Consider the following 14119-nt stretch of genomic DNA (forward strand, 5'->3'; position numbering starts at 1 on the left):
ATGACTGCATTGGCGCCACCTCGTGCTCCCACGAGGAGGTTGAGCAATTCATCAACTTCACCAACACATTTCACCCTGACCTTAAATTTACCTGGACCATCTCTGACACCTCCCTCCCCTTCCAGGACCTCTCCATCTCCATTAATGACGACCGACTTGACACTGACATTTTTTACAAACTCACCGACTCCCACAGCTACCTGGATTACACCTCTTCCCACCCTATCTCTGGCAAAAATGCCATTCCGTATCTGCTCCCAGGAGGACCAGTTCCACCACAGAACACACCAGATGGCCTCCTTCTTTAGAGACCGCAATTTCCCTTCACACGTGGTTAAAGATCCCCTCCAATGCATCTTGTCCACATCCCGCACCCCCGCCCTCAGACCCCACCCCTCCAACCGTAACAAGGACAGAACGTCCCTGGTGCTCACCTTCCATCCTACAAAACTTTGCATAAACCAAATCATCCGCCGATATTTCTGCCACCTCCAAAAAGACCCCACCACCAGGGATATATTTCCCTCCCCAGCCCTTTCCGCCTTCCGCAAAGACCGTTCCCTCCATGACTGCCTGGTCAGACCCACGCCCCCCCACAACCCACCCTCCCATCCTGGCACCTTCCCCTGCCACCGCAGGAACTGTAAAATCTGCGCCCACACCTCCTCCCTCATCTCTATCCAAGGCCCTAAAGGACTCTTCCACATCCATCAAAGTTTTACCTGCACATCCATTAATATCATTTATTGTATCTGTTGCTCCCGATGCGGTCTCCTCTACATTGGGGAGACTGGGCGCCTCCTAGCAGGGTGCTTTAGGGAACATCTCCGAGACACCCGCACCAATCAACCACACCGCCCCTTGGCCCAACATTTCAACTCCCCCTCCCACTCTGCTGAGGACATGGAGGTCCTGGGCCTCCTTCACCGCCGCTCCCTCACCACCAGACGCCTTGAGGAAGAATGCCTCATCCTCCGCCTCGGAACACTTCAACCCCAGGGCATCAATGTGGACTTCAACAGTTTCCTCATTTCCCCTTCCCCCACCTCACCCTAGTTCCAAACTTCCAGCTCAGCACTGTCCCCATGACTTATCCGGACTTGTCCTACCTGCCTATCTCCTTTTCCACCTATCCACTTCATCCTCTCCTCCCTGACCTATCACCTTCATCCCCTCCCCCACTCACCTATTGTACTCTATGCTACTCTCTCCCTACCCCCACCCTCCTCTAGCTTATCTCTCCACGCTTCAGGCTCTCTGCCTTTATTCCTGATGAAGGGCTTTTGCCCGAAACGTTGCTGCTCCTTGGATTCTGCCTGAACTGCTGTGCTCTTCCAGCACCACTAATCCAGAATCTGGTTTCCAGCATCTGCAGTCATTGTTTTTGCCTTGTAATCCCAGCAGCGGCCACTGCTATCAACTGGTGCTACAAGCATTCAAGTGGCCTGCGGCACTGAAGTGTTTTCTGTGCCAGGATGTCCTGCCCCTGACAACTGGGAGTCCCATCTCCAGCTTATTAACATTGAATCATTGTGGGGCAGTCTTTCTGACCTGGAGTATGCTCCCTCCAATATCTTGTAAATCCAGTCCATGGAATATCTTAAGGGTATTCTCTATGTGGGACATGAGACTGATAGCCATTCAGTGACCAAGGAAATTAAACTGCCACAACGATCAAAATAATCCTTAATTTTTCTGAAAAAGTGATACTTCCTGTACGGTGAAAGAGGAGCATACAATGCTGGATCTGGCTGCTCTAGCTCAAAAGAATTCTGCTATCCAAACCAATTTCCTACACTACTAGTCCAGGCCTTGGTGATACCTTTGATCCTGACACAGTTTACAGTGCTGTCCGAAACAAAACTAAACTCTCTAGGTTCATTTAGAAAACAAGAATACTTCAAGCTTATTATATGCAATATTTGACTTTCTCAGCTATCTTTATCTTAACAGAATAGTAATGGTTTCTTTCCTAGCTACCTCAACTGACTTTTTGCCAACCTTATCTGATTTTAGAAGGCATGTATGAGCGACTGTACTGACACACCATTATTTTGCATTAGTGTATTAAGACTAGGTGGACCAACCTTTCTGATTATGATATTGCGATTACACGCAATGTATCTGGTCTATACACAAGGTATTGGAATTGCAAATTGGCTGCTGGGATTATGCACTGGATATTGGGATATGTACACAGTATTAAAATTATAAACCTGGCATTGAGGTCATGCACTGGGTTTTTGTACATCAGTCACTCGTACACTGGACATTGGTTCTAAGACAACTACAAAGAAGGAAATTCTATTGCAGGGATTAATGACAGGGTTCCAATCAGGGCTGAATGGGTGACCGACCCGTCAGGTCCCATTCTCAGTGGGTGTTAAATTAGCTGCTCTCAGCTGATCCTTAGTGATGGTGCTATAACTGGTCTCAGTACTTTTATGCAAAGGAAGAGGAAACGTGAAATAAGAAATTGAAGCAGGACTACAATATATTGACCTTTGGAGGGAGTACAATTCATAAGAATGAGACTTGAACTTCAGGTAAATTATGAGGAGGAATTATAGAAATTGGACTTATTTCTCTTTAAAAGATTTTAAAAGAATTTAAAAGATTAAGGGCTGATCTGATTGAAGTCTTCAAGATTTTAGCAGGAAAAAGTAAGGTAGATAAAGATAAATTATTTCTACTGGTTGGAGATCTAGAACTATGAGGCATAGTCTGAGAATTAGGGCTAGACCATTCATTTTAGGAAGTCTTTTTACACAAATGTTTGGAACTTTCTTCCACAAATAGCAGAGGATGCTGGATCAGTTGTTAATTTTAAACCTGACATAGTCACTTCTTGTTAAGTGAAGGTATGAAAGGATATGGGCTAAAGTACATGGAGTTAGGCAACAGATCAGCTGTGATTTAATTGAAAGGTGGGATAGACTCAAAGGGCTGGATGGCCTACTTGTGTTCCTATACTCATTTAGGTCTAATTTGGCTGTGAACTCCTCTACCTTGTTACATATATGCATGCATTCAGATAAAGAGCCTTAAACTTTGACTTTTAAATATTATAACTTGTTCTGGTTCTAATTCCTGCTGCACACTTGTGCATATAATTTCTACTCTTGCTGTCACATGTTATCAGTCATTTCATTAGTACCCTGTACCCCTGCTATCTCATTTCTCTCTGATCATTTAAATTTCCATATAATTGAGCTGTACCACCACCACCACCACATTGAACCGATTAGTTTAAAGCTCTGTCTACAACCCACATAACATGATCCACCAAGACACTGGTCCTACCATGGTCTAAATGAAGCCCGTCCCAAAGGAACAGCTTACTCTTTGCCTAGACTGGTGCCAATGCCCATCAGTCAGAGCCGATTTCTCCCACACCAATCTTTGAGCCACACGTTTACCTCTCTAATCTTATTTACCCTATGACAATTTGCATATATCTCAGATAGTTGTCTGGAAATTATTCCCTTTGTGATTCTGCTTTTTTAATTTAGCCCCGAGCTGCTCATAATCTCTCAGAAGAACCTCTTTGCTAGTCTTACATATGCTATTGGTACCTAACAACTAGATCTTTCTCCTTCCAGTCTAAGTTTGTCTCCAGCCCAGAAGAGATGTCCTGAACCTTGGACCAGGTAAGCAATATCGTGCCTTTAGCATTCTGTCCTTGCTGCAGAGAATTGTACCTATTCCTTTAGTAATACTATCTCCAATTACCACTGTATTTCTCTTCTGTCCCCCAACTTGAATGGCACTCTGGACCATTGTGGTATGGTCAATTTGCTCACCCTCCCTGCAATCTTTTCTCTTGCCCACACCAGGAATAAGAAACTGTTGGAATTTTTTGAAGAGGTAACAAGTAGGTTAGACCAGGGAAACCCAGTGGATGTGGTCTATCTAGACTTTCAAAAGGCCTTTGATAAGGTGCCACAAGGGAGGCTGCTGAGCAAGGTGAGGGCCCATGGTGTTCGAGGTGAGCTGCTGGGATGGATTGAGGATTGGCTGTCTAACAGAAGGCAGAGAGTTGGGATAAAAGGTTATTTTTCAAAATGGCAGCTGGTGACGAGCGGTGTCCCGCAGGGTTCGGTGTTGGGGCCACAGCTATTTGCATTATATATTAATGATTTGGATGAGGGGACTGGGGGCATTCTAGCGAAGTTTGCCGATGTTACGAAGTTAGGTGGACAGGCAGGTAGTACTGAGGAAGTGGGGAGGCTACAGAAGGATCTAGACAGGTTGGGAGAGTGGTCCAGGAAATGGCTGATGGAATTTAACGTGAGCAAGTGTGAGGTCTTGCACTTTGGCAAAAAGAATAAAAGCATAGACTACTTTCTAAATGGTGAGAAAATTAGTAAAGACAAAGTACAAAGGGATCTGGGAGTGCTAGTCGAGGATTCTCTAAAGGTAAACATGTAGGTTGAGTCCGTGATTAAGAAAGCGAATGCAATGTTGTCACTTATCTCAAGAGGGTTGGAATATAAAAGCAGAGATGTGCTACTGAGTCTTTATAAAGCTCTGGTTAGGCCCCATTTGGAGTACTGTGTCAAGTTTTGGTCCCCACACCTCAGGAAGGACATACTGGCACTGGAACGTGTCCAGCGGAGATTCACACGGATGATCCCTGGAATGGCAGGTCTAACATATGAAGAACGGCTGAGGATACTGGGATTGTATTCATTGGAGTTTAGAAGATTGCGGGGAGACTTAATAGAGACATACAAGATAATACATTGCTTGGAAAGGGTGAATGCTAGGAAATTGTTTCCATTAGGCGAGGAGACTAGGACCCGTGGACACAGCCTTAGAATTAGAGGGGGTCAATTCAGAACAGAAATGCGGAGACATTTCTTCAGCCAGAGAGTGGTGGGCCTGTGGAATTCATTGCCACGGAGTGCAGTGGAGGCCGGGACGCTAAATGTCTTCAAGGCCGAGATTGATAGATTCTTGTTGTCTCGAGGAATTAAGGGCTACGTGGAGAACGCTGGTAAGTGGAGTTGAAATGCCCATCAGCCATGATTGAATGGCGGAGTGGACTCGATGGGCCGAATGCCTTACTTCCACTCCTATGTCTTATGGTCTTATGGTCTTAAGAACCTTGTACCTATTGAACACTAAGGCTCTTTCAAAGCTAAATTTTGATCCAGAAAAAGATGTTCCAAGTTCCTGATCACAATCAAATGATTCCTGGGTGATATTGGGTGAAGGCAAGTGGTGATGCTAACAATTTTTGATTAACCAGCTGCCTTGATGTTGATTGTGGAAGAACTACCTCATGATATTCATGATTTATCTTCCCATATGAAGGCAAGAGGTAATACCCAGCGACCTTTACCCTAGCAGGCACCAAGGCAGCCTGAGTTAGGGAATACATGGGGATTGGAGCAGAAAGGAATAGTAAATAAGGGTATTCTCCTCTAAGTTTTATAATTATCAGGAAATAATATTTGTTCTCCCAGCATCATTGGGGCCTAATGTGTGATGTGTTAGCTGTATTGCTGGGCCAGGAGAGTAGGACAGCGAACATTTCCTGTGCTGTTGAATGGTTAAGCAAAGATAAGTTTGTGGTTTCCTCTGACGTTGGAAAGTATGTCGCAAGCTGGAGAGCTCAACTAGCTGATTGCAGCTCAGAACTACAAGGGAGCCATTCGTCATTGAGAAAATGAATCATGTTTTCTACCCCGGTAAATAATCCCACAATGCTGGATCAGCCAAGGTATCAGTTTGACTATCTGGCTTGGCTATTGAGTGGATTCTGAGAACTCTTCTAAGAACGCAATCTCCTCATAGTAAGTCACAAGTTACTGACAATCTTCCGTTGCACTCACTGTAATAAGCGAGCTGATTGGTTTTTAGATTGAACACTGTTTCTCGGGACTGTTGCTTATTTCAGTACGTGTTAGATCTTTGTGTCTGAGCTGTTGTAATTTCCAGGTTATGAAGTGAATGAAGCAAATTGCTATGTCTCTTTCTCTCTCATTCTGGTAGTACGTCTTGACCTGGGAGAAACAGGTAAGGGTCTATTCCTGAGATGCTGCCTGGCCTGCTGTGCTTTGACCAGCAACACATTTGCAGGGTGTAATATTCTCTGTACTCGTGCCACAAGTTGATATCACTCAGTGCAATGGCTGACCGTGAACCATTGTGTTTCTTGTCCATAAAAAGTTGTGAGGAATACTTTTAAATATAAGGTGAATAGACCTTTAGGTAAGAGTATCACTGAATTCAGAGCTAAGGCAATTAAACGAGTCTGAAGTTCAGTTAAGTAATTGAACGACAGAACAGACCTGAGGTGCTGAATGGCCTCCAGTTCTTATAAAAGCAAAATACTGACCATGGCAGATATCTGAAATAAAGACAGAAAGAGCTGGAGAAGTCGTTAGTTCTGACAGTATCTGTGGAAAAGGCAAGGGTTAATGTTTTGAATCTGATACCTCAGAACTTGCAAGGGACTGGAAAATGGTGGTTTTCATGCTGTTGACAGAGGAGTGAGAGTGCCCAGAGTAAAAGACAAAGGGAGTGCGAATAATGGTAAAGGAGCGATAGAGATGTAAAATAGTCATAAATAATAGATATGAAAATGAGAAAATGGGTCCACTCTGCAGAAAGCAAAGTCAACATGATGCAAACAAAACCATGGTCAGTGCAGTTCTTTTGGGAGAGGGGGTCAAAATGGAGGATAGAGCCTGGAGTTGTGAAACTCAATATTGAGCTCTAGAGTCTATAAAGTGTCTAAACAGAAAATTAGATCATGTTGCTCCAGCTTCAGTGAAGTTTTATTGGGATAATGTGTGGCACCAACCTTCCAGTAGCTTGCCATTTTAATCAACCATATTGCTCCCATGAGAAGTTTCTGTCTTAGGCCTGTTGAGATGTTCCAATGAAACTCAACCCAAGCTGGAGGAATAGCATCACATTTTCTACATAGGCCCTTACAGCCTCTAGGATTTGATATTCAATTTCACAACTTCAGAGTATGATATTTTTATTGTATGCTCCAGCCATGTCTTGTGTGTCTTGCTGACTTTGCTGTCAGCAGAATGGACCTTTTCCTCCTTTTCTTACCTCATATTTACACCTATTTTAAATCTCTATCATGCCTTTACTATCATTCACATTCCCTTTGTCTTTTGCTCCAGGCACCCTCACAACCTGTTCCACTCACTCATTCCTCTTCCTCTGTCAGTATAATAAAAACCACTTCCTCTGTCAGTATCATTTTCCAGCTCCTTTAAATTCTGAAGATGAATCATATTGGAGCTTAAAGATTAAAACTCTGTTTCCCTGACACATATACTGCCAGACCTGTTGAATATCTCCAGTTCCTGATTTTCTAAAGAGATTGCTATCAAAATATCAGAGAGTATGGGCAGCAGTGCTGGCTTTAGGAGAGGGTAAGCTAGGGATTTCAAATGGTGAAGGAGTAATAATGAGTTTTGTGATAGAATTAAACACTCTATCACAGAATAAACAGTTACAAATCAAATGATACCTGTGATTCAGGAGGAGTGTTTTCATCTGCAAAGAGAATGATCTTGATCGTTAAACTTTACAAAGCTGTGAAAGAGTGTGGGGCTAGTGGAGAATATACAGTACTACAAGACATGCATTGAGTGCAGGGTAAGCTGGGGTGTTCTCTGAAATCTCACCTGAGGGAGTTCTGAAAAGGAGCAGTTTTTGATCTCACAAGTGATGGGTTTGGGCCCCAAATCAAATATTGTTCAGAATTACTCCACCCACAAGAAGGATTGTGCTTTCAAATTTAGATATATTTAATCAATCTGTTATTGCACATCTCTGGGACAGGTAGGACTTGAACCCTAGCCTTCTGGTCGGGGCGCTACCACTACACTAGGAGAGCCCCTTGCTTCCTAATGTATTCTGATTGTAATGCGGCATTGCTAGAAATACAGGAGCTAAAGATATAAAAGTAACACCATTACTCAGGGCATGGTATCTCATCTAGAGGCCAATGTCTGCCTATGAGACAATTACTAAGTCTCATTTAAATGTTTAATATTCGTCAAGGATTTTAGTAATTGAGGTAATAATAACACAAGGTTGATTGATATGTCAAGGTTATATTAAGGAACATCAGTCTCATTGAGAGGCCGTCAGGGAAGCATATCCTGCCATTGAGAACCTATCAAACTCATCCTTGAGGACAAACCTTAACTCAGAGCTTCAACAATATATAAAGTGTAAATCCATTCTATATCCTCTCAACAAAGGAAAGGCAGCTAAAAAGCACTGGGTTCAACTTGACATTGAGAGAGTTTCTGAAGTCTCTGACCCATAGAACAAAGCCCTTCTGTAGCATTTCTGTAGTGCTTAGTCTTGATAAACAGGCTTACCTACAGCAGCCAAAGTCTGTTTGCTGCCTCTTATAAGTTGCAAAACATTCAACTTTCCTACAATGAGTGATGTGAGAAAGAGGGTTTACGTTTTTTATTGACATTGGCAAGAGTACTGAGGCTTGAAGGACCTGTATTACTGGAACTGGAAACTTGAAGGGACTGTTTGCAGGTAAAGGGACAACTGAGAAGTAAAAGGCTTTCAAAAGTTCAGAGGTATTATGTTCCTATTACAGTGAAAGGTAAGACTGGTAAAATTAGGGAACAATGGATAAATAAGGATAGAGGTTCCAGACAATATTATAAAGGAATCATATATTAGATGTAGACAACTGGGATCAAATGAAACTCTCAAAGAATGTAATGTAGGGGCATTCTTAAGAGGGAAATCTGGAAGGCAAAGAGGGGACTATGAGATAGCCTTGACAGTAAAGGTACAGGATAATCCAAAGAGAATCTATAAGTACATTAAGAGCAAAAGAGCAACTAGACAGAATACAACCTCTTAAAGATCAACGAGGTTATCTTTGTGTTGAACCTCAGGAGATGGGAGCAATATTAAATGAATGTTTTGTGTCAGCTTTTACTGTGAAGAAAAAAATGGAAGCTAGAGAGCTCATGGAAATAAATATTGATGTTTTGTAAAAGTTCAAATTACAAAAGAGAAAGTGCTGGAGGTCTTCAAAAACATAAAGGTGGATAAATCTCCAGGATCTGATCAAGTGTATCCCAAGATGTTGTGGGAAGTTAGGGAGAAAATTGTGGGGTGCCTTGCAGAAATATTTGTATCATCTATAGCCATGGGCAAGGTGCCAGAGGACTGGAGGATGGCTGATGATGTGCCTTTCTTTAAGAAAGACTATGAGAAGAAGCCTGGGGGCTATAGACCTGTGAGTCTGACATCGGTGGTGGGTAAGTTGTTGGAGGTGATTATGAAAGATAGGATTTACATCCATTTGGAGAGGCAAACAATGATTAGTCAGCATGGTTTAGTGCGAAGGAATTCATGTCTCTCAAACTTAATTGAGCTTCTTGGAGGAAGTAACCAAAGAGATTGAAGGAAGAGTGGTAGACATTGTGTACTTGGACTTTAGTAAAGCTTTTGATTAGGTTTTGCATGGCAGACTAACTGGTCAAGTTAGATCACATGGGATTCAGGGTGAGCTTGCTGATTGGATACAAAATTGGCTTGACGATAGGTGACAAAGGGAGGTGGGGGAGGATTTGTTTTTTGGACTGGAGGCCTGTGACCAGCGGTGATCCACAGGGATGAGTACTGGGTCCACTTTAACTTGTCATTGATATAAACTGTTTGAATGAGAATTTAAGTTAGTAAGTTAGTGGATGACACCAAAATATCAGAAAATATTTACCAAGATGTTGCTGGGAATGGAGGGTTTAAGTTGTAAAAATAGGCTGGATAGGCTGGAACTTTTTTCACTGGGGCATACAAGAAAACCAAGAAGAGCACAGATAAGGTGAATAGCAAAGTCCTTTCCCTAAAGTGAGGGAGCTCAAAACTAGGGGGCATATTTTTAAGGTGAGAGGAGAAAGATTGAAAAAGAACATGAAAGACAACATTTTTACAGCATGGTCAGTGTGTGGAATGAGAAAGTGGTGGATGCAGATGTCGTTACAACATTCAAAAGACATTTGGATAAGTACATGAATAGGCAAGATTTGAGGAATATGGGGGAAACATAGGCAAGTGAGATTAATTTTGTTTGGGAACATGGTTAGCATGGACGAGTTGAACCAAAGGGTCTGTTTCTATGCTGCATGACTCTATACGGAAAAGAAACAACATGAAACCCCAGATTATCAATAGCTTTAAAGATAATAAAAGTTATTCAGGATCAGAATAGAATGGTCAAATATAACAAGTAACAGATCAAAATAGAACACAAAAGATTAAAAGAAAAACAAAATTACAATAAGTTGAAGTGAATGGTATAAACATCAAGACAAAAGTGATTGTTGTCTGACTTAAAAGTTCCACAAGAAACTATAGACCAGTGAGCCTCATGTTGGTGGTTGGGAAGCTATTGGAGAGAATTCTTTGGAATAGGATTTAAGTGGATTTGGAAAAGTGGCCTAATTAGGGACAGTCAGCATGGCTTTGTGCAGGGTAGGTCATGTCATACTAACTTGATTGAAATTTTTGAGGAGGTGACAAAGGTGATTGATGATGATAGAGCAATGGATGTTGCCTACATGGATTTTAGTAAGGCTTTCACTACGTTTCTTCATGGCAGGCTGATCCAGAAGATTAAGATGCATGCAATCCACGGTGACTTGGCTGCTTGGATTCAGATTCTGGATCAGTGGTGCTGGAAGAGCACAGCCGTTCAGGCAGCATCCGAGGAGCAGTAAAATCGACGTTTCAGGCAAAAGCCCTTCATCAGGAATAAAGGCAGAGAGCCTGAAGGGTGGAGAGATAAGCTAGAGGAGGGTGGGGGTGGGGAGAAAGTAGCATAGGTGAGTGGGGGAGGGGATGAAGGTGATAGGTCAAGGATTTTAACCCTACTGCAAATCCTCTTGCAAGGATGCCTGCCTTGAAGAAGTTTTCCTCCTCTCTCTACAAGAATCTCAGGGAGTCCCTCTCCCACTGCAACTCCCAGGTCATTTCCTCAGCACTGTCCCCATGACTTGTCCTACCTGCCTATCTCCTTTTCCACCTATCCACTCCATCCTCTCCTCCCTGACCTATCACCTTTATCCCCTCCCCCACTCACCTATTGTACTCTATGCTACTTTCTCCCCACCCCACCCTCCTCTAGCTTATCTCTCCACGCTTCAGGCTCACTGCCTTTATTCCTGATGAAGGGCTTTTGCCCTAAACGTCAATTTTACTGCTCCTCAGATGTTGCCTGAACTGCTGTGCTCTTCCAGCACCACTAATCCAGAATCTGGTTTCCAGCATCTGCAGTTATTGTTTTTACCTGCTTGGATTCAAAATTGGCTTGCCCATAGAAGGCAGAAGGTAGTGGTGGCAGAAAAATACTGGCTGGAGGTCCGTGACTAGTGGTGATCTGTACCTAGGGCCTTAAGTGACTTGGATGAAAATGTAGATGAGACTGTTAGTAAGTTTGCAGACATGAAAATCGGTGGAATTGTGGATTGTATAAAAGGTTGTCAAAGGATACAGTGGGATATAGATCAGCTGCAGATATGGGCAGAAGAATGGCAGATGGAGTTTAATCTGGGAAGTTGTAAAGAGCATTGATGTACAGAAGGATCTTGGAGTTCAAGTCCATAGTTCCCTGAGAGTGGCCACGCAAGTACATAGGAGGTAAAGAAGGTGTATGGCATGCTTGCCTTCTGTTGGGTGGGAATTGAGTAGAAGAGTCAGGATGTCAAGTTGCAGCTTTATAAGACTTTGGTTAGGTTGCACTTGGAGCACTGCATTCAATTCTGGTTGTCACATTACAGGAAGGATGTGGAGGCTTTGGAGAGGGTGCAGAAGAGGTTTACCAGGAAGCTGCCTGGACTAGCGGGCTTGAGTTTTAAGAGGTTAGAAAAATTAGGTTTGTTTTTTTCTGGATTGGCAGAGGCTGAGGGGAGACTTGATAGAGATCTATAAAATTATCAGATGCATAGATAAGGTTGACAGGCAGAATCTTTTTCTCAGAGTCGAAATGTCTAGTACTGGGGGCATGCACTTAGGGTGAGGGGGGCAAGTTCAAAGGAGGGAAGAAGCAAGTGTTTTCACACAGAGTGGTAGGTGTCTGGAATGCACTGGAACCTAGGGTTCTTGCCTGAAATGTTGACTCTCCTGCTCTTTGGATGTAGCCTGACCTACTGTACTTTTTCCAGCACCACACTCTGGATGGCTAGTCTTTCTCTCACTCACTGTCTCACTCTTGAGACTATACCTCTACCTTTTTGTTCACCACTTGAGCCAGTAAATAAAATCAAGGAGTTAAATGCATAACTGAAAGATAGGTTTGGGTGGAATGGGTTTCAGTTCATAAGGCACTGGCACCAGTACTGGGGTAGAAGGGAGACGATCCAGTGGGACAGGTTCACTTGAGTGAGCTGGTGAGTAATATAAGGAGGCTGTTCAGCCCATTGTGCCTGCATTGGGTCTATTTTCTAATGCCAGACTCCTGTCTTATCTCCTTATCTTTGCACACCATTTCTATCCAAATTTTCATCCAATGTCTTCTTGAATGCTTCAGTGGAGCTGTATTCGTCACATTTCCAGGCAGTGCATTCCATACTCTAACCACTCACTGTGTCAAAAAAAAGTTTTTTCTCATTACCCACTTGCTTTGTTTGTGCATCACCCTCTCATTCGCTTTTCCTTTAATGAGCAGAAAGAGCTTCTCCCTACTCTGTCTGGTGTGGTCATAATTTTGAAAACCTTTATCAAATTGCCTCTCAGCCTTCTTCTTTCTGAGGAGAACAGTCCCAGCTTCTTCAATCTATCCCCATTACAGAAATTTCTCATTCCTGAAACCGTTCTTGCAAAGCTAACTCGCACATCTTTGGACTGTGGGAGGAGGGCAGAGCATCTGGAGGAAACCCACGCAGGCACGGGGAGAATGTGCAAACTCCACACAGTCAGTTGCCCAAGGCAAACCTAGCACTGTGACCCAACAATGCTAACCACTGAGCCATCATGCTACTGCATGGTAGGCTGGTTAATAAGGTTAGATGACAAGGAATCCAGGGAAAGGTAAATGTTACATTTTGGTAAGACAGAGCAGGGCACAACTTACACAACAGATGCAGGTTCATAGCTCCTTGAAAGTGGCGTCACAAGTAGACAGGGTCGTGAAGACGTTTGACATGCTTGCCTTCATCATTGGAGCATTGAGTGCAGAAGTTGAGATATCATGTTATTGGCTATACAAAACATTGGTAAAGCCATATTTGGAGTACTGTGCACAATTCTGATTGCACTGCTACAGGAAGAATGTTATTAAACTGGAAAGGGTACTAAAAAATTACAAGGATGTTATCGAAACTGGAAGGCTTAATTTATAATGGTAGCTTGGGATTTTTTACTCAGGAGGAGGCCAAGAAGAGACCTTATAGAAGTTTATAAAATCAAGAGGGGCATAGATACAGTGAATAGCCAAGGCCTTTTTCCCAGGTTAGGGGAGTCCAAAATTATAGGGCATAGATTTAAGGTGAGAGGGGAAAGATTTAAAAGGAACCTGAGGGATAACTTTTTCACACAGAAAGTGGTCCGTTAATTGAACAAGCTGCCAGAGTAAGTGGTAGAGGTGGGTATAATTATGATATTTAACAGACATTTAGACTGATACATGGATGGGAAATGTTTAGAGGGAATAGTACAAATACACTCAAATGGGACTAGTTCAGTTTAGGAAATCTGGTCGACATGGGTAAGGTGGATGAAAGGGTCTGTTTCTGTGTGGTACGACTGTCTCCCCAGGTAACAGTTACCATAAGAAGGCAAAATTTTGCATTCAATTGAGAGACAGTAATTTTGGTCACATTAAATCATTCTAAGCTTAAATCAGGATGGTTACAAAGCAATCAGTGCAGTGCTAGCTGGAGTGGACTGAGGAAGGAGTTTATACAGTTGAGGAACAATGGTAGATGTTTAAGAAAATAGTGCATACATTACAATAAAGATATATTCGAGTGAAGAAGAAGGATTCTAGGAAAGAGATAAGTCAACCATGGTTAACCAGGCAAGTTAAGGAGAGCATTAAAAGTAAATATACAGTGTGATAAAGATTAGAAGATTGAGAAAGTTCTAAAAACCATTAAAATAT

At 42.7% G+C, this 14119-nt stretch overlaps 1 protein-coding gene across 3 annotated transcripts in view; it reads left to right on the forward strand.

The window, feature by feature from the left end:
* The first annotated feature begins 5624 nt into the window (after positions 1–5624).
* The window catches only part of unc13d (unc-13 homolog D (C. elegans)), a 169320-nt gene continuing 160825 nt past the window's right edge, over positions 5625–14119 (forward strand). For 2 of the 3 annotated variants that reach the window (XM_060844631.1, XM_060844633.1), the window contains exon 1: positions 5625–5801. The gene's annotated coding sequence lies outside the window, so the exon portion shown is untranslated. Of the gene's footprint in view, positions 5802–5954; positions 6025–14119 lie in introns of those variants that run through there. The other variant, XM_060844632.1, reaches the window with a different exon arrangement.

Source organism: Hemiscyllium ocellatum, chromosome 25, assembly GCF_020745735.1.
Source record: "Hemiscyllium ocellatum isolate sHemOce1 chromosome 25, sHemOce1.pat.X.cur, whole genome shotgun sequence".
In the NCBI taxonomy this organism is placed as follows: domain Eukaryota; kingdom Metazoa; phylum Chordata; class Chondrichthyes; order Orectolobiformes; family Hemiscylliidae; genus Hemiscyllium; species Hemiscyllium ocellatum.